The 19,217-nt window shown below is 61.9% G+C and overlaps 1 long non-coding RNA gene and 1 other non-coding gene across 2 annotated transcripts; one reads left to right on the top strand and one right to left on the bottom strand.

The window, feature by feature from the left end:
• Nucleotides 1–3,039: 3,039 nt before the first annotated feature.
• On the bottom strand, nucleotides 3,040–3,165 carry LOC132663968 (U6atac minor spliceosomal RNA). Its single transcript, XR_009603355.3, has one exon. It is a non-coding gene; the product is annotated as a U6atac minor spliceosomal RNA (small nuclear RNA).
• Nucleotides 3,166–8,946: 5,781 nt separating this feature from the next.
• Nucleotides 8,947–11,819, top strand: LOC144614103 (uncharacterized). The gene is made up of 3 exons (XR_013551627.1): nucleotides 8,947–9,376; nucleotides 10,438–10,640; nucleotides 11,670–11,819. It is a non-coding gene; the product is annotated as an uncharacterized LOC144614103 (long non-coding RNA).
• Nucleotides 11,820–19,217: the final 7,398 nt, after the last annotated feature.

Below are 19,217 nucleotides of genomic sequence, written 5' to 3'. Positions count from 1 at the left end.
GGGCTGTCTGTGCAGAGGTGAACTGCAGTAGAATGCGGTCAGCACCCGGGGCCGGGGAAACCCACTTGGCAGCGTATTTTGGTAGGAAAGGCGGAGGCCGAGTGTGTCGGCAACGTTCCTGAGACCTTGGGACTGTCTCGTGGGTTCTGGTGTGACAGCTCAGCTCGGCCCTCGGAGCAGAGGGGTGTGGACGCGGAGCGCTGTGCCCTTGGATATAGTTTATTTTTTCTACGTTTGAATTCTCTGTTGTAGATTTGTGTAAAGATCCATCTCTCTTTTAAAAATAAAGATTTTCATGTCTTGTAACTTTGTCCCAGAAGACTTTTTTTTACCTTTTTACCATGCAGCTGTGTGGGGGTGGGGCGGGGGCGGGCGGGTGACACGGCCCTTCTGCTGCTCAGGCCAGCGTGTCCTGCAGGAAAGCTCGTAGCTGTTAAAAATTACATTTTCTTACTGTGAAAGTTAACCATTTGTGGGGGCGCCTGGGTGGCTCAGTCGGTGAAGCGTCCGACTTCGGCTCAGGTCACGATCTCGCCGTCCGTGAGTTCGAGCCCCGCATCGGGCTCTGTGCTGACAGCTTAGAGCCTGGCGCCTGCTTCCGATTCTGTGTCTCCCTCTCTCTGCTCCTCCCCCGCTTATGCTCGCTTGCGCGCGCGCTCGCTCTCTCTCTCTCTCTCTCTCTCGCGTGCGCGCGCTCTCCTTCAAAAATAAATAAAAACATTAAAAAAAAAGTTTAAAAAAAAGAAAGTTAACCATTCGTGCTCGTTACGGACAGTGTAAAACAAATAGGAGAAGAAAATAAACCACCCGGATTGCTGCTCCCACTAACGCTTTGGGGGATTATCTTCTGGTATGTTCGTTAAAGGTAAGACTTTGTTGGGGATCATTTCAGGCATGTGTAAACGTAGAGGACGTCTTCCTGGCTTTATCTTTTCAACTTTCTTTTTTTTAAGCAAGCTCTACACCCAACATGGGGCTTGAACTCACGACCCCAAGATCAAGCGTCAAATCCTCCTCCAGCTGCGCCAGCCCCGGGGCCGTTCAACTCCAGCTTTTGAAACCTCTCGTTTCCCGTGTCCCTCCCGAGTGGTTTTATTAATCCCGGACATTTGGTGACTTAGGCAGTGCATACAGTGTCTGTAAGAGGTAATTCTCCAGAAACTTTGGCTCAGAACCCCTTTCACACGTAAAAGAGGGTGCGTGCGTGAGCACGGGAGGGGCAGAGAGGAAGAGAGAACTCTAAGCCGACGCTGTGCTGCCAGCACAGAGCCCGACGCGGAGCTCGAGCCCGTGAACTGAGATCACGACCTGAGCTGAAACCGAGAGCTGGATGCTTCACGGAGCCGCCCAGGCGCCCCTCAGATGCGGATTCTTAAGTATCGGGTGTCCAGCTTTCCACGCTTGTCTTAAAAGCTCAGCGTGTACGTACACACGTGTATGCACGTTCACGTGTATCTAGGCGCACCCAAACATGCGCACACATGCACTTCATGTGTACAGGTGTGCACACACGTGTTCACACGCGTGCCGCACACGCACATGCTCACGTGCATGCAGATTCGTGTGTACAGGTTCGCGTGCACGTGGCACGCACGTGTTCACACACTTGTGTGCGTGTCCATGTATGCGGACACGTGCTCCACGGCTGGCTGGCGCGAACCAGGGCCCCAGCAAGACCCCGCCTGCCCTGGTTGGTTGAAGTCTGCTGCTTGCTCGTCACCTCGGACCTGGAAACAGTCATGTGTCCTATGGGCTCCCGGGTCCGCGTTGGCAGCTTCTGACTCTGGTGCTCTGAGAGCGGAGGCTGACCGTTTCCCCCCACTGTTGATAGGTAATGCGAGCTGGATGGTGCTGTTTGCATCTTTAAAAAATATTTATTTCGGAGGGAGGGAGGGAGGGAGAGAGAGAGAGAGAGAGAGAGAGAGAGAGAATGCGCGCGCCCATGAGCGGGGGAGGGGCAGAGAGAGAGGGAACCCAAAGCAAAATCCAAAGCAGAACTGAATCCGAAGCAGGCTCCAGGCTCTGAGCTGTCAGCACAGAGACCGATGCGGGCCTCCAATCCATGAACCGTGAGAGCATGAGCCGAAATCAGACGCTTAACCGACGGAGCCCCCCAGGCGCCCCTCTTTGCAGTGTTAGCAGTGGAATTGTGGGCCGGGTTGGTTTTATTTAAGTCGATAAACACGTTCCTGGGTCGTTAAGCGAGCCCTGCACCGTGGAGCTTACAGAGCACGTTGTGCCCTGGACATGAAGGGGGAACGCCCTCTCTACGCTTCAGGTGGCCTTTCTGGGGATTTCCGTCCCTGGGAATCTAAGGTATCCCAAAGCGTGTGCACGACGTCGCGGTACGTCCTGCGATGCCTTCGCCCCGCACGTGCGTGACTGCGGGTGGGGGGCTCAGGAAGGGCTCGCGGCGGCCCGGGACCGGATTCTGCAGAGGGAAGGCAGGCACCGTCGCCGAAGGGCCGGCCCGTGGTGCTGTCCACTGCCGCGTCACGGCCCACGCGAGGGAGAGAGGTACAGCCGGGGGCTGCCGAGGCCCCAGGAGGAGACCCCAAGCCTCACACCCAGCCCGACCGGTGGTGGGGACAGAAACAGCTCGACTCCTACAAATGAAATGCACACTTGCCAAAGGATTTGCTTCCCTCGGCGAGGAAAGCGGTGGGACGTCACGGGCGGTGCAGAGAGCTGGGCACACCTGCCCAGGAGCCAGGATGCCGAGATCAGCGTGCGGGGGGATTCAAGACTGACAAACGGGGTAACGGCCCTCGGGGCAGGTGCGGCTCTCTGTGGACCAGAGGTGCGCCGTCGCCGAAGCTTCGAGGCGGCCTAAGTCAGGGTCACACCCCTTGTCCTGATAACGCAGCGCTCCGCCGGCAGGTTGACGGGCAGGGGCTCAGGACGGCCGTGGGCGGGGGGACTGGGCGACACCGACCCGCGGACGGTGGCGGGGGTGCCGCAGGGAGCCCAGTACACACTATTGGGGAGCAGGTCCTGCGGCCCTGGCACCGTGCGGAGGAGCCCCCGCCCCAGGTCCCCAAAAAACGTTGGTTAGATGCCACGAAGTAGGTGGCAATGCCTTAACCGTATGCGTGTTGTCAGGCCCGAGGGCCTCTTCCATCCTTGTCAAGGGGAGTGCTAACCTTCTCTCCTTTCATACAACACGACTCTGGCCCCGTCCGCGCGACATTTAAAGGCCTCTGCCTAGGCCACCTTTCGCTCAGGGCGACTCGGCGCGACGCGCCCCGCGCAGACACGCCGGCGGAGGCGCCTGCCCTCATCGCGGAGCCGCCAGTGTTCACACCTTGCCGCTCAAATCCCCGCAGGCGCTGCCGCGCGTGGAAAAACTTGCCTCCCCTTCCCTAATATATTCATGAAACCAGCCAATCAGAGGCTGGGAGGGACGCGCGGAAGTCCCGAGCGTCCTTCAGAAAACCAGATTCCCCCGGAAACAAAACAGGGCCGGCGCTCACTTCCTAAGCGACACGCCCCGCGGACTGTGGGCCGGAGACTCGGCACTTCCTGCGGAAATGGCAGTGGTTTGAAGCGAATCAGAGGACGAGGAACGAAGATCCGCTCCACGGACTTCCGGACACGGCCCTGCGCTTGGAACTGTGGGTGTTGGGAGGGCGGGGCGCTCGGGGCGCGGTCTGCGCATGCCCGGAGTCCGTTCTGCGCGACTTCGCGCATGCTCCGTGAGCGCTGCGCGCAATTCGTGGGTCTCAGGTTCGAGCCCCGGAGCGGGCCGCTGCGCGCTAGGGGCTTGGAGATTTAAAGCCGACGCTCCCCTCCTGTCTCTCCCGAAGGGCCCTAGCCCCGGGCGCGCGTGCCGTGGAAGGGCGTGTGTGCGTACGCGTGCACGTGTGCAGTAAGCACGTGTGAGAAGCGGTGTGCGCTGTGTACACGTGTGTGCGGTGGATGGACTCGTGCGTGCGCGGAACGTGTGGGTGCACGTGTGGCACGGTGTACACGCGTGTGCGCGTGCACCGGTGTGCATAACGTGTGCTCACCATGCACGTGATCCTGCGCTCCCACACGCATGGACACCCGCGTGCACGTGCGGGTGTCAGCGCATATGTATGTGTCACAGGAAGGAACACAGACCTGCAGGGGCCACTCTGGGTGGCTGTGAACCGCTGTATGGCGTTTCTCTGTGCTCATTTGGATACCCGTTTTTCAAACTGCGTTAGAAAACTTGAAATTAGAAAACGTCTAATGGTGGGGCGCCTGGGTGGCTCAGTCGGTTAAGCGTCTGACTTCGCCTCAGGTCATGATCTCACGGTTCATGAGTTCAGCCCAGAGCCCACTTTGGGTCTGCTTTCAGCCCAGAGCCCACTTTGGGTCCTGTGTCCCCCTCACTCTCAGTCCCACCCCAGCTCGCATTTGCAATCTCAAAAATACACAAAACATTAAAAAAAAAAAAAAATTTCTGAATTAAAAAAAAAGAAAATGTCCTATTGTTAATTAGAAACAAACAAAACTTAGTTTGTTGGTTAAGGCAGTTCTTAAGTTTCTTCTATGCCCTCATCGCTGGAAACCTGCTGTGAAGGGGTGGAGGGTCGGTCCATGAAGGGAGGAGGGGGCTGCTGGGGCAGACCCTGCCTGCCGGCGCCCTGCACTCCGGATGAGAAGTTGGGGTGAATCCTTACAGGTGGAGAGCCAGCTGAGGGTGGGAGGGAGGACTCTGCCCACGTCTGCAGAGCTGAGGGTGGGAGGGAGGACTCTGCCCACGTCTGCAGAGCACCTACCGGACAGAAGAGCCGGGCGTGACTAGGGCACGGGCACTGAGCAAGGAGGGGCCCTGGTCAGGGCGAGCCGTGTGGCCTGGGCACAGCTCCCCAGCTTGCAGAGGAACAGGCCGTCCGCATCCCTCTTTTACAGCGGAACCTGCAGAGGACAAAGCGGTTGGGTCGTTTGGACTGGCTTTGCCGTAGGGAGTCTGTTCGGTCTCATCTGCTGGTGCCCGGCTCTCGTGCTCCACGGCCGGCTGCCGGGACCGCAGGTCTGGGCACACGGGGGGCTCCGTCAGGGGCAGCCGGGCCCCAGTCATGCCTGCTGCCCATGTCCAGGCCCCGTGGGCCCGCCTCTGTCCCTGGGGCTCTCAAGCTCCTGATCCCCCCGGGCTAGGAACTGAGCCGCAGCTGGCCCCGCAGGAGCCCCGGGCCAGGCCTCGCGAGGTTTAGGGTGAATCGGAACCACCCGGGGTCACCCCCCCGGAGTCTGAATCTGAGGAATCTGCATTCACAAAGCACATCAGCTCCCCCATCGTAGCAGCTGTCTGCTCTGGGTGCAGGATGGGAGGCTCCGTGTCTCCCGGGGGACAGAGCCGTAGTGACAGGTGTGGGAAGGGTCTGTAGGATCGGGTCTTCACGAGGTTGGGGGCACCAGGCGGGAAGGACCCAGGAGGCAGCAGCTCCCTCTCGGGACCTGGGGCCGTTGGCTGCATTTACTGAGGCTGCTTCTCCGGGCGTTGGCTGCCAGGGCCTCCAGGACCCGAGGCCACACGGTGCCTCCTGTCCCTTTCACCGTTGAACCGGAGGGCACCCCATGGTGTATGTTGAATAAGTGCGTGATCAGCATCGGTGTCGCTGCTGCGAGGCCCGTGCCTTCTGCTGTGGTCCTGGCGTGTTCCCGCCTCAGCAGCGAGACCCTGGCAGGGAAAGCCCTCCCGGGCTGGCAGGTTGCTCTGGGCCAGAGGAAGAGTTGGCCACGTGCCTCCAGTCTGGGCAGGATTGGATGCACGGAGTCATCGCCTGCGGGGGCAATTCGCCCTTCATTCCCCCTGAGCTCACCAGGAGCAGAACTCACCGGGCCATCCCCAGGGGCCGTCCCTATCAGCTCCCGCGTGAAATCAGGCCACACCCAGAGAAAGTTCGAGAAGTAAGAGAAGGCGAGCTCACTCTGCTGGCCTGTCCATTTTGCACCCGCCGACACTGAGAGAGGGGAGGCACTTGCCCGAGGGCACCCAGCAGGTTGTCGCTAGAGTGTTTGGGGTGAGGACCCAGCCCCCGACCCCTGGATGGTGGCAGTGGGTGGGGGTGTGGGTTCCCTTCCGGCCCTGGTGAGGCCCCGGCCTGTGTAGACCCTTCCCTGAGTGCCCTGTGGAGTTGCATCCAGGATGCCCAGTCAGCAGCAATGTTACTGTGTAGGTATGTCCCAAACATTTGATGGGATATACTTATACTAAAGGTTTCTGCCGTTCACCTGCAGCTCAAACCTAGCTGACGGCCTCTCAGTTTTATTTGCTAGGTCCTGCGACCCTGGTGACTGCGGAGGGGACTTTTGTCATTTGCCCACGAGGCAGCATTTCCTATAGTGTGTGCCACGTGACCACTCAAGCTGTCCCTGTGCAGAAAAGGGAAGAAGCTCACGTGGGGAATTCTGTGTGAACCCAAACTGTAGGACTTCCCTTCCCCTTGAAGGAAAGGCCGGCTGGTGGGCCTGCATCGTGGGAATGTGAGAACGAGGCCCGGGGCGCAGTATTTCGGCGGATGGGCCGTGGAACGGAGGTCTGCGCAGGAGGGAGAAAAGAGAGCCCGGGGAAGGGGCGCAGACACCAAGAGGAGGAGGGGGGTAGGTTCCCAGGGCTGATCCGGACCCACTAGGGCTCACCCGGAGTGCCTCCTGGTGGCAAACGCCGGGTTTGCAGGCACAGTGCTTTGGCCTTGACCATTGGCTCTGCAGACCCAGGCCGCGTCCAGTCGGTCAGGACTCAACAAGGTGGGACAGATGGCCTCAGGCAGGGGTCGCCGTTATTCAGAGCAGAAACCCTGCTTCGGCCCTGCCTCCCATACTCTTATCTCCAGGCCCCTGTGGCTTTGGAGAACTTGAATTTTCCCAGCCTCAGCAAAGTCTCTGCATCAGATCTGGAGGAGGGAAGAATCAGGACTCAGGTGGCAAGTCTGTGGCCACTGGGGCCCCTGCTTGGGGCCCTTCCGCCCCCTCCCCCCCCCAGAAACCCAGCCGCGTGGCCAGGTCTGCTGGCTCCCACAGCTGAGAGTCCTTGGGCCCCCGAGGAAGGGGAGAGCCAGGCACGGTGAAAACACCCACCGCCCCAGCACAATCCTGCAGAATGAAGGGCTCGGTGGTGGGATGAGAGCCACATCTGGATTCAGGGAATTTCTCCTGGAGACACATCGTGCTGACCGCGCCTGTGAGCTGTGTGGCGGGGCCCTTGGGTAGCCTGGTCCCCTGCCCCGCTCACCTCCTCTGCATACTGTCCAGCCGGCCCCGAAGGCCCGTTCCTGGGAGGTTCTCCACCGGGAGGGGAGAGTGGTGACATTCCCAGGAAAAGCGACAGGCCCTGAGGACTCATTGCGTTCTGGAACGGAAGGCCTTGGTGACTCAGGGCCCGAGTGGGGCTGTCATGAGCCTTTTGGCGTGAACGCTGGGGCCTGGAGGGTCAGCTTCAAGGCCACTGCTAATGGCCACCAAACAGACCGGGGGCCTTTTGAATCCAAGGGCCTGTGGATACCCCCCCCCCCCCATCCTCTGGCTCTTGACCTGCTGGCCTAGGAGTGGCTGGTGGGCTGCCTGCTTAGGCAGCGGGTTCCTGCCCCTGTCCTGCACTGTGCCATCTGTGGAGGGGCACCTCGCCGGGCAATTCCAGAAGTGTCCACCAGGGGGCGGGGCTGCACCTCTCAGGGTCCACGCGGCCGGTGTGGGTGGACCCGCCTCCTTGGCGCACAGTCTGGCTCTCTGTGGCCTTGGGAAAAGTCACTTAACTGCCCGGTGCCTCGGGGCACCGGCGGGACCAGAGCTCAGGGCTTGGCTTCAGGGAAGGCGCAGCAGAGGCTGGCCATTCCCGTCCCATTTTCCAGGTAGAGAAACTGAGGCTCTGAGTGTTTGTTTACAGGATGCCTGAAGGTGGTACCCCAGGTTGGCAGGCGGTGGGGTCTGCACTCGAGGCTCTTGAGACCCCAGAGGCACCGGCTGGGGCTGGCAGGTGCCACGGTGGGCTGGCGGGTTTGTGGGGTTCCTGGAACGAGCCTGACACGGAAATGCCCCGTCAGGCATAGCCTGGACACTTCTCCTGGCCTTGGTTTCTCAGAAGTCCATTTTCCCTGTATTCTACAATGCTCATTGCTTGTGCATTTAAAACCACACCAAGCAAATGGCCCTAACCTTACCAAGCAACAAATTCCATTTGATGGGCACGTTTTTTTGCATTTCTACGGAACGATTTGCGTTATTATCAGTTTCCTATTTCCTGTAAGTTGCAGAGTCGCATAGCCTCGAGCTGACAGCTGACTTCGGTGGGCGGAGACCTGGGCTGGACGTGCAGGGGAGGGAGGTGGGGTGCAGATAGGGCCTTTTGGTGCATAACTTCCCAGATTTTTCTCTGTGTATTAATGGGCCCAGATGGTCTGAAAAGGGGACGTTCCTCGTGGTGCAGACACGCTTCCCTCTCATCCCGAGGACGGGGGGACATTCCCCTGCCAAAGTACAACATCAGTGCACTTTCTTGTTACCCCCAAGAGCCGTGTGACGGAACTAATGTCTTGCGGCTAGTGGCAGGGATCTTTGAAACCCGCTTTTCTTTTCTCTCCGGCGCCTCTGTGGAGCCTCCAGGCAGGCTGGTGACGTCCCCTGGCCGGCACTCCCAGGGGCTCCCTGGATCCCTCCCAGGGATGCCCCAGGTCACTCGGCCATGCCTGCAGGGAGGGCGATGACCGTCCAGGGGTGAGGCCTCTCCTCGGGGGCTGCTATTAATAAAGTGACCGCTGACCCCTGGACGTGGGGAGGGAGGTGGGGACGGAGCGTTCCCAGGCCTGGCGTCTGGCCCGAGGCCTTCCTTGCGTGACTGGGAGGCCTCCAGAGCGCTCTGGTTCTGCCCTGGCCCCGTGGCCTCTGTGGACCGGAAGCTCTGTGTGGACCCAGTGCGGGGGCTGCCCTTCCTCTGGGATATAAATATCCCAGGACTGGCCTCCTGCAGCCTCCCGAGAGGGCCGGGGAGGGAAGGAGGGTCATGGCCCTCCAGGAGCTGGCTCAGGGCCTCCCCGCCGTCCAGCTTTGTCTGCAGGCCCCCGGGGCAGCTGGCAACGGGGCCCTGCTTCGCTTCTCTGCTGGAAGTGGACGGACGGGGGCTGGGACAGAGGGGGGGGCCCTGCCTGTGGCCGGAGACATAGGGAGGGTGTGACGGGGGCAATACGCAGCCTAGTTTTATCTACACCTGTGGGCGCCCCTCCGGGGCCTCGGGCCTCGGGGTTCCGGGAGGGGGAGACGAGTGACTAAGGCCCGAAAGGGCCGGCGTGGCCGGCGGGTGGCGGCCCTGAACGTCTCACACCTCGCCCAGCCCAGCCTGGCGCTGTGCTGGGAACTCTGCCTCTGTTCCCTCGCCTTGTCCGCACACAGCCGGGCTGCCCGGCACGCATAGGTGAGACGCCAAGGCCACTGCAGGCCACACGGTGGGTAAATCCCACCACGGTCCCCTGGATGTTCCGGAAAGGCTTCGGGTTCTGGTCCCTCCCGCTGGAACCCAGAGAAACTCATGCTGGAGGAGGGACCGGGCATTCCCAGCACCGTGGGCCCAGGACCTGGGAGGGGACACAGCCCCTCCTGGTTCTTGGCCCTGATGGGCCCGGCTTGGCAGGGATGGTGGGGGGCTCGTGATGAAGCGTTTACAAATCCTTCACATAGGACAGCAAAACCCATCCTCAAAAAAGCACTGGAAAGGGTTTCGTGTAAAAAATGCCGTTGCAGAGCACTTGGCTCTCAGGAGGAAGGCGGACCCCCCATCCCCACCCGGCTGTCGGCTCCCTCCCAGTCAGGCCCATCAAAGCTGCCTCTGTCCGCCCTCCAGGGCCCTGCAGGAGCCAGGTGCTTCCAAGAGTACGTCTGCCCCCGGGACCTGGGCTCTCTCTTCTGCATGTGACAGAGGAGAAAGCCGAGGTTCAGAGAGGACCCCCAGCTAGAAGGGACCAGACAGGGATTTGAAGATAGCACAGGGTAACTGCCCAGGCTAGACCCACCCTCCAGCAGAGACGGAGATTTCCCTCAGAAGCCACAGCCCCTCGCCCACCACAGTGCCACCCATGGCCAAACATGTCTGGGAAATTCTGCTCACAGTTCCCTCCCGGGGGGGGGTGGGGGGCGGGGAGCCGGCGTGCAGAGCAGCTAAGGCTCTGAGAAGTCCCGCATGGAAGAAGTCTGCTCCCCTCTGCTCACCCAGTGGTTGCCAAACTGGGGTATGGCCCATCCACAGGAGGGGGCGGGGGGCAGGGTAAGGGCAGGCCTGGTGGGGGACAAGCTGCTGTAAGCTGCTGTGGTCAGGCTGTCCAGAACGTCCCGCTGTGAATGAGCTGCAGGGCCCTGGGGCGAGTCCCTTCCTCCCTTCACCTTCGTCTCAACCTTGAAGGGGGGAGAGAAACGAGGCCCACCTGACAGGGCTGCTGGGGGGACACGGCTAAGTGCACGTTGTTCACGCTCTTCTTCCAGGGAACTCTTACTTGCTGAAGACCCTACTGTGTGTCTTGCTCGGCATCTGCCCCCCAGCAAGAAGACCATCCCCCAAAGGCTCATGGCCCACCCTCTGGGAGGAAAGCCAGCAGTGAACAAATGATCCCTGGCTTGGATCCGTGAGTTCCAGGAGCCAAGGGAACTCGTCGGCAGGGGGGGCAGGAAAGAACAGGGCCTGCAGGGTGAGTTTGTCCGGGGAGAGCGAGGAGGGCTCTGGGAAGAAGACCCAGCCTGTGCAAAGGCCCCGGGGCGGGAAAAAGCAGCACCCGCCCCATGACTGGAAGGAGGAGGGAAGCACAGGAAGGCCCAGAGGCTAGGAGCCGGGGCCAGGTTGGGCGGGGGTGGGGTGGGGGGGGAGTCTGGGAGGCTGCACAGGTGAGCAGGGGTAGGGGCAGATGACAGGATCAGATGCCACAGGGCAAAGGTGGGCAGCGTGGAGGAGGCAGCCCAGTGAATCACTGTGTTGTCCAGCTCGTCGAGGGCTGGCTGACTCCCCACCCTGATGCCCCTCCAGGCTTCCAGCCGTCCCTCTTGTGCGGGGCCCCTGGGTGTGGCACTTCAGGGGGCTGGGGTGTGCTGTGCCCGTGCGCTCCTCGGGGGAGGCAGTCAGCCCAGAGCCCTCTCCAGCTGCCCCAGATGCAGGCAATGCCGCTGTGGAGGAGGCGAGAAGGGCAGCATAGGCTGGGACCCGGTTCCAGATATGCACGCTGTGTCTGGTCCAGGCATGGACTGTCACTGTGCCAGGCTCCGAGGGAGCCCCGGGGACGGCCGCGGAGGAGGCGTCTGCCCAGGGTGCCCCTGGGAGGGAGGCAGGGAGGTCACTGGGGTGGCCTTCTGCCCCACCTCCACTGAGACTGTCGTGGGGGGCGGCGTGCACTCTCAGGGCTGGCTCTGTGCCGGCTTGGGCCTCCCCGAGCCACAACTCAGGGGGTGTGCTCCCGTCCACGCAGGGGACGCAGGGGGTGTGCTCCCGTCCACGGCAGACCAGGTGGCAAGCACAGAGTAGGATCGGCTCGGGGGTATCTTTCGGGTCATGTGCCCAGGGCCCCGATCTGGACTTCTAGTGGACACAGAGGGCACAGCCCCAGAGGCAGGCCCGCCTGGGAAGGTCTCGCGGTGGGGCAGGAGGGGGCGGCCCCGGGAGGAGGCCTGGCCCGGCTCATCCTCGGTTCCCCTGACCCCATGACCCTGGTGTCCCTGTGCCCCAGCAGCCTCTGCTATTTCCGGTCCCGCCGAGCCTGGGCCTGATCACGTCCCCAGCTCCCCGCAGGGTCCACGCCCGGCCTGCTGTCCGCCTGAAGGAGCGGACCGCGCTGGGCGCCTGGGCGTGCTGCAGACGACGCGGTCCCGGGAGCTCCCGCTAGCCAGGTGTGGGCTGGTGCTGGGGGGTGGCGGGGACCCGAAATCGGGCAGGAAGGGGCCCCGTCCCGTTCTTCTGGGGCCCTTAGTCCCGGGCGGCACAGGGCTGGTGCGCTCTCACGTGGCTGGACCCCTGCTTGGCCTCCGAATGATGTTCCTGCAGCTGCCGGAACAAAGGACTACGGGCTTGGAGACTGACAACAGGAATGTGTCCTTCTCAGTTCTGGAGGCCACAGGCCCCAAGTCCAGGGGAGGGGGGCGGGGCTCCAGCCAAGTTCACAAGCAAGGGCTGGGGACAGCAGGCAGGGAGAAGGAGAGGGTCTCCGGGCGGCAGGCGCAGAGAGGGAGGCCTGACCAGGAGCACAGGTGTGGCCCAGGTGGGCAGGCTCTGTGCCCAGGGCTGAGAGGGCACAGGAGGTTCTGATGTCGCCTGAGCGGACAGGCTGCAGCTCTCCTCAGGGTGCCCGCCCCCCCCCAACTCGGTGCCGCCCCAGGTCCCTGCAGGCTGCCCGTCCCCCCCCCCCCCCCCCACCTCCACAGGCCTCTGCTCAGCGGGGCTTCAGCACCCTCACGCTTGGCCCTGCGCCCTTGGGATTCTGGTTCGTTTGCTAGCTGCCCTCCTTCCAGGCCCGGGTCTTGGGGGCGGGGGCCCCAGTCGCTGACTGCGGCAGGCTGCAGGTGTGCATGAGCAAGGCCGGAGCTACGGAGAGGGGCCCCGCCTGCTCCCCGAACCCCTCCACTCGAGCTGGGCTCCGCCTCCTGAGTCACCCGTGACCTCCACGTGACCGCAGCCAGCGGTGCAGACCCCAGTTCTCCAACTGGGCCGTCACCACCCTGCACACCGTCACCCCTGCTCCTCCTCCTCCTCCTTCCTCCCTCCCCGTGGGCTGCGGGACCCCTCCCGGCCGGTACCCCTGCCCCTTCTCCGTCCCCGAGGGCTGCCCCTTCCGTCCTTGGCCTGTGAGTGCTTCTTCCAGGCCAGGCCTCCTGTTCCTTCTACGGGCCGAGGACCCCACATCGCTGTCTGTGCCGCACCGTCCCGCCTCGGGGGGGACAGAGCGGCTCCATGCCCACTCTGGGGCTGCTAAGTTGGGGGAGTGGGCTCCCCACGGGCAGGGGCTCGGCTCTCGCCTCAGCACGCAGCTCTCCGAGTGAGGCCTCTCCCCCTTGGGGGGTCACCGGAGAGTCATGTGGCCTGCCCCGGCGGCACTGGGGGTGAGCCCCTCTCTGTGCAGGGGCTCCCAGACGGGTGCTGCCACAGGGTGGCGGGTGGGGTTCCGGCCGTGGGTACTGAAGGCTGAGTCCCAGCACCCCTGGTGAGAGAGGCCGGCAGGTGGCTTCAGGGGCCGCTGCCGTAACTGGGGGGCCGGGTCACAGCTCCGGTCCGGCTGGGTCCTCAGAGACCCCGGGGCGGCTGGGTCCGGCGTCGCCACCCTTCACAGGGAAGAGGCCCGGGACGCAGTGCAGCTGGTATACGGACACATCCTCCCGCGCCCTTCGAGGGCCCCTTTCCGGGCTCCATGCAGGGCCCCGGAGGAGTGGTAAGTTCTCGTACTTTGTTGTCAAGAAAACAATCCAACGGATTCGTCCAACACAGAACCGAAGGGACGGGGAAGCAAAAAGGCAGAAATCAGTTCCCCCAGCCGCAGACCCAGCTCTACGGGGTCGGCACTGGGGGGCCCATCTCTGCACTGTTTTCCTGCGTGTGCGTCTGCGTGTGTGTGCACAAGTGTGTGTGTGTGTGTGTGTGTGCACGTGTGTCCACGTAAGCCTCACCGGCATCATGCCTTACTGCTGCCTCTCGTGTCCCTTTTCTTGTGAGATCCCAGCGTGGGGTGGGGGGGGTCCTTCTGCCACAGGACCTTAAATGCCCGCGAGGCGTCGCGTCGTGCAAACACGCGGAGTTAATTTACCCTAAGTCCCCCACGAACCGTTTTGACTCGTTTTGCTGAAACAAACCGCAGCGTTCAGACGAACATCCTTGCCCACGTCCCTGACGGACAAAGCAAGACGTGAGGCCGTGGGTCAGAGGGCATGCCGTGTGCGACTTTGCGTGCGTGTGAAAATTGCCAGGGACGATAGGGAGGGACCCCGCGTGCCTTTTCCCTCTGTCTCGTTAATTTTAGGTGTGAGCAAAAAAAAAAAAAAAAAAAAATCGACTGCCAATTCGGTACAGGTGAAGAGATGTCACTGCTCCTTCAACCTTTGAATTTTGTGAAGTTAAACAGTTTGAAAGCAACCCTTTATATGTGAATTACATGAAATCTTTGTCAGCCGTGTATGTTACACATATTTTCCAAATCTGTCATTTGTCCGTTAGCTTTCTGATTTGCTTTTCTCGCGGAACATTTAACTTTTTTTTCAGTGTAGCCCAGTTGCTGTCCTTGGTCCGGGGGTCCTGGTGTCTGTTGATTTTAGAGCGAGGCTGGGGGTGTGGGGGGGGCAGCCTGGGGAGGGTGCGGCCACCAGGCGGCCGAGGTGGGCTGGAGGGCGGCTCTCGCTACGGGGGGGGCTCTCTGGTGGGGGTCACGCACGCGTGCCATCGGCCTCTTCCTGGAAATGCATCTCGTGGTGGGATGGCTTGGGGTCATCCCTTTTGGCTCTCGTCAAGCTAAACAGGACATTCTGGGCAGTAACAGAGATTACGCTTTGTTTGTTTGTTGGGAAATCAAAGGTATGTGAGATCACAGTTGTTCCGGACGAGACCTGCTCGGCCGACAGTTTTCCCAGCACGACGCCCTGGGTGGGGCTATGGCTGAGGTCTCTCTTCAGACCCATTTGCAGATGGGAAAGCTGAGGCCCGGCGAGTGAGAGGCCTCTGCAGGACTGGGACCCTTCTCCTGCTCCTGCCTGGCCTCCGACTGCAGGGACGGCTGAGACACCTGTTTGCGGCTCAGGTGTGGTCTGTCTCACGGCCACGAGATGGGGAAGAGGCGCCCATTTAAGGGTCATGATTGCAGAGATAGAATCAGATAATGAGGGTCAGTGCTGGTATACAGTAGGTACTCAATCAATGGCGATGGCGGACGAGAGAGGACTGCATTTGGATTCTGCTGTGACAGCTTTGCTTCCAGGATTCCCACGAGGCTGTTGGCCCGGAGCGGAAGGGTCCAGCGGCTCTCTTGATGGGCCCTGTGGGCGCCCCTACACCCCAAATGTGTAGAGTTCAGGAAGTGGTCCGATGGCCAGCCTCCCAGGGACGCCCCGGAGTGGGCCCGCCTCACATGTCCCCACCAGCAAGCCGAGTGATGAGCATGGCATCCGGGCAGCGGGTCACTGGACTCCTGGGGAGCAGGGCCCGGTGTTTCTCCAGCTGGAGCCTCGGTGTTCATGTCTGTAAAGTGGGTCTGTCCAGCCCGCCCCGTTGGTGAGAACCACTGGGCGGGGTCCTTCTCTGTGTTAGCCCTACAAGCCTCATCGGACACAGGGCGTTGCCACACTTTTCCCATACTGCGTGCCTGCCACTTCCTGGCCCTCCCGGGCCCTGGGAGGGACAGCTGATGCCCCTGAAGCCGGCTGCAGAGGCTGGGCCTCGGCTTCCTGAATCGAGGCGTGGCGCCCTCGGGATTCACTGCCAGCCTGCCTCAGATAACGCGGGCTGGTCCAATACCTGGGTGCCAGCCTCGTTGCCACAGGCCCAGCCAGCAACGGGCAGCTCTGGACCAGGGCCCAGAGACTTTCCACCGATGCGGCGTGGGGCTTGGTCCTCCCCTGCGGCACATGCGGTCTTGTCCAGAACCCTGTCCCCTCTGTGCTGGCCATGGGGCCACGTGGGTCCCTTTCAGAATACGGGGCCTGGCGCTTCTGGAGGCGTGAGATCACCCCGGGTGACGGCGTGAGCAGGGATGTTTCCGGACAGCACAGAGTCCCCGAGTCTCACGAGTCAGGCAGAGCTGACCCCGATGCTGGGGGTCCTGACCCCCAGCCCGTGCTGGATGCTGAGTGGGGAGGAAGTTACGGGAACCCAGGGCCCAGGGGCCCCCAAACACACCTCGGGCGGTGCAGGGTCGGGGACAGAGCCCCGACCCATCTCCTAAGCTTTCAGGCGCTTGGAGCGTTTGATTTCCTCCCCACCCCTGCCCGCTCGGAATCCAATTAATCAATAGAAGAAATCTCTCGTGTGGTACCTCTCTGAGCCCCGCAGGCTCCTACAAGATTGATTAACACAAACATCAATTTCTCGGGCTGCACGCCTCCGAAAACACGGCACTTTTTCAGATTGAATTGCTACTGGGCGCCCGGTGTAAATAAAGGAGGGGGGTGAGGCAGAAGATTTGTTACCGTGTGTGGGTGCTGTGGTTTCCCACTCCGCTGGTGCTGGAGGGAGAGGGTGGGCAGGGGCGGGCGGGCGGGAGGGAGAGGCAGGGGGCAGGCAGGCAGAGGAGGTCAGGGAGAGGAGAAAACCAGAGGAACGGGCGCAGGTCGCAGGGTCTCGGGGAGGGAGGTGCGAATTGGTTCTTCTCTCCTCTGGCAGCCGAGGGTGGGAGCTGCTGGCCCAGTGGCTGCAGCGAGGAGGGTGGTCTGGACCCTCCCTGATTCCATCCAGTGCAGGGGGAGGCCGGGAGGGCCACAGCCCAGAGCAGGGAGACAGGAAGGGAAGCCGCGTCCAGGCTCGGGGACCCGGACCCCGGAGCGGTGGGGATGGGGGCCCAGAGCCCAGGAAGCTGATCCCCGCGGCCACACCCCTTGGCCGTAACCAGGCCCGTTTGGTGCCCACCGGGGTGCGTCCCCGCCCGCCGGTCCCCTCCCTTCACGGCCTGGGCCCTCTGCCCCCCTCGGCGTCTCCGTGTCTCCACTCCCGGGTCCCTTGCATCCGAGGAGCCACGACAATCCCCACGTGTGGGAGCCATGAACAAAATTTAAAATTTTCTAGTAGCCACAGAAAACAAACCAAAAAGAAACTGGTGAAATCATTCCAACGATCTATTTTGGGTGACCTAACGTACTCCACGCGTGGACATCCCAACATGCGATGGAAAAACAAGGATGTGTGCGTGTTTTGGTTCTCGTGCTGGTCTTTGCGACCAGGAGTGTGTTTCGTATGTGTGCCGTCTGGGTCTGGGCCGGCCACGGCGGGGTGCCCGGCGGCCAGCGTGGCGAGGGGGCCCTGGTGCATGAGTGCGGGTGCCCTGTTTAGTCCTGTCCAGTCCTTGGGGTGGAAGGGCGTGGTGACCGTAGCTGGCCCTGAAGCCACCTGTCTGTCCACTGGATGCTGTCTGAATTACAAGAGGCCCCCACCCCAAGGCAAAGCCTGGAGATCCGGCCTGGGGGGAGGGGGGGTGGGGATGAAGGGGTGGGGAGGTGGGTTTTCAGGAGGAGCTGCTACCTGCTCTGATCCGGCCCTCCCCTGCTTCAAGCCCTCCATGGCTCCCCAGTGCCCTTAGACCCCACAGGGGACTTGGCCTCCGCCAAGGCTGCTCCTTCTTCCTTCACAAGTGACTGCCTGTCACTTTGACAAAGGTTTCCTGAGGGCTCCGAGCACTGGGCCCTGCGATGCCCAGACAGGACCCTGAGCCGGGAGCTCCTGCAGGTTGAGTGGGTGTTACTGGGGGAAGGAACGAGGCACAGAAACTCGCAGGTGACAGGCAAGGGGGTCGGAGCTGCAGGTGGGCTGTGGGCAGGGGGCTGAAGGCCGAGGTGGGGGGGGGGGCACCCATGGTTGACGGGCGCTGGGCCAGGGGGACCAAGGAAGCAGAAGGGTGGGTGGGAGGGCGCCGGACGAGGAAAGGGCTGGACTGTGGTGGCAAAGTCAAGGAGGAGGCTGGTGTCTCTTCTACCCTTTGGAGAGCTCCCCTCGATTTTGGCTGTGGCATTGCACCGGAACCTTCCAGAAAGGTGCCCTTGCCGGCTCTCCTGTGCTGTTCTCCCTCCTCCTTTGGCATCTTGAAGCCCCGAGCCTGCTGCTGATGGAAGAGAAGGGCTGGGGATCGAGAACAGCAGCGGGCCTTCGGGGGGCTTCCTGGAATCGGGGACCGGGGGGGCTGTGTATCTTTTGCGTCATCTACCCCCACCCCCACCCCAGGGCCGCCCAGGCCGAGTGCTTTCTCTGGACTCTCACTTCACGTACAAGAACACGTTCCCAGCGAGAAGAGGCTGTCGTGAGGGAGGGGCGGCTCCGGGGCCGCTGTGTGGGCTCGGACGGCCTGCCTCTCCTTTCCAGGCTCGGCGGGCCTCCCTCTGCTCTGCCCACCTGCCTTCACCGCCGGGACTTCCTCCTTCCTGGAGGCCGCGATCCTCCTGCCGGGCAGCCCTGTGGCACGTCCCCAGCGCCCCAGCAGGGAGGGGTGTCCAGCAAGAGGATCGAGGGCCTGTCTGACACCTCCGGACCTCGGGAGCCGGCCTCCCTGACTCCCTTTGACCCTGGTTACCCCTGGGGAATGGGGAGCGGGTAGGCCGAGACAATGAGCTGTCTCTGGAGTGATGGCTTTGTGTCCAATAAGCTGAATTAGTGTTTTGATTTAAAAACTACTTTTTAGGGGTGCCTGGGTGGCTCTGTCGGTGAAGCGTCCGACTTCGGCTCAAGTCATGATCTCGCGGTTCGTGGCTTCAAGCCCCTCATCGGGCTCTGTGCTGACAGCTCGGAGCCTGGAGCCTGCTTCCGGTTCTGTGTCTCCCTGTCTCTCTGCCCCTCCCCTGCTCGTGCTCTGTCTCTTTCCCCCCTCTTTCCCTCTCAAAAATAAACATGAAAAAAATTAGAACCTTAAAAAAAGTAAGGTTAACGTCTGTATAGTCAAGTGCACCAATGGTGAGCCTACAGCTCTAGGAGGTTTGACATCATTTTCATGTATAATTTTTTTAAATGCAAAAAGAGGCCACCTGAGTCCCCCCCTGCTGTGCCGGGTAGAAAAGGAGCCAATGCCCCCGAGTAGCCTCCGTTGGCTGAGAGTGTGGCTCCTTCCCCCCTGCCCACCTGGAGTTACTCTCTGGGGTCAACGGGTGAGGAAGGGACAGGATCGGGGGGCAACAGAGTCACGGGTGGGGGGCCACGAAGCCAGGCGCAGACTCGGGTCTCTGGACCCTCAACCCAGTGCTCCTGGTGCAGCCCCGCCCTGGCTCAGGTTGCTTCCCCCAGGGAGCAGCCCAGGACCTGAGCCCGGAGCCCCGCTGCCTAGAGCCCACGGAGTGCTGTCGGCTGGCTCAAGCACATGTACTCTTTTCTTCGGCCGTTCGCGAACCCCCAGAGCCTGCCGGGGGCGCCAGGCTGTGTGCCGCGTCCTTCAGATGCCATACCCGGTGACGCGGGCGTCAGCGCCCCGCGTTGTACACGAGGAGCTCAGAGAGGGGGCCGGGCTTGCTCAAGGTCACCGCCAGAGAGCGGCGGGGTGGGGGCCTGAGGCCCGTCTGGCGGGCCTCAGCCCAGAGCCTCCAAACCCGCTTTCCTAAACCTCCACCCCTCCGTG

The sequence above is a fragment of the Panthera onca genome, chromosome D4 (assembly GCF_046562875.1).
Source record: "Panthera onca isolate mPanOnc1 chromosome D4, mPanOnc1 haplotype 2, whole genome shotgun sequence".
Taxonomy (NCBI): Eukaryota; Metazoa; Chordata; class Mammalia; order Carnivora; family Felidae; genus Panthera; species Panthera onca.
Note: the sequence above shows the minus strand (reverse complement) of the source record. Positions and strands in the feature narration are given on the sequence as shown.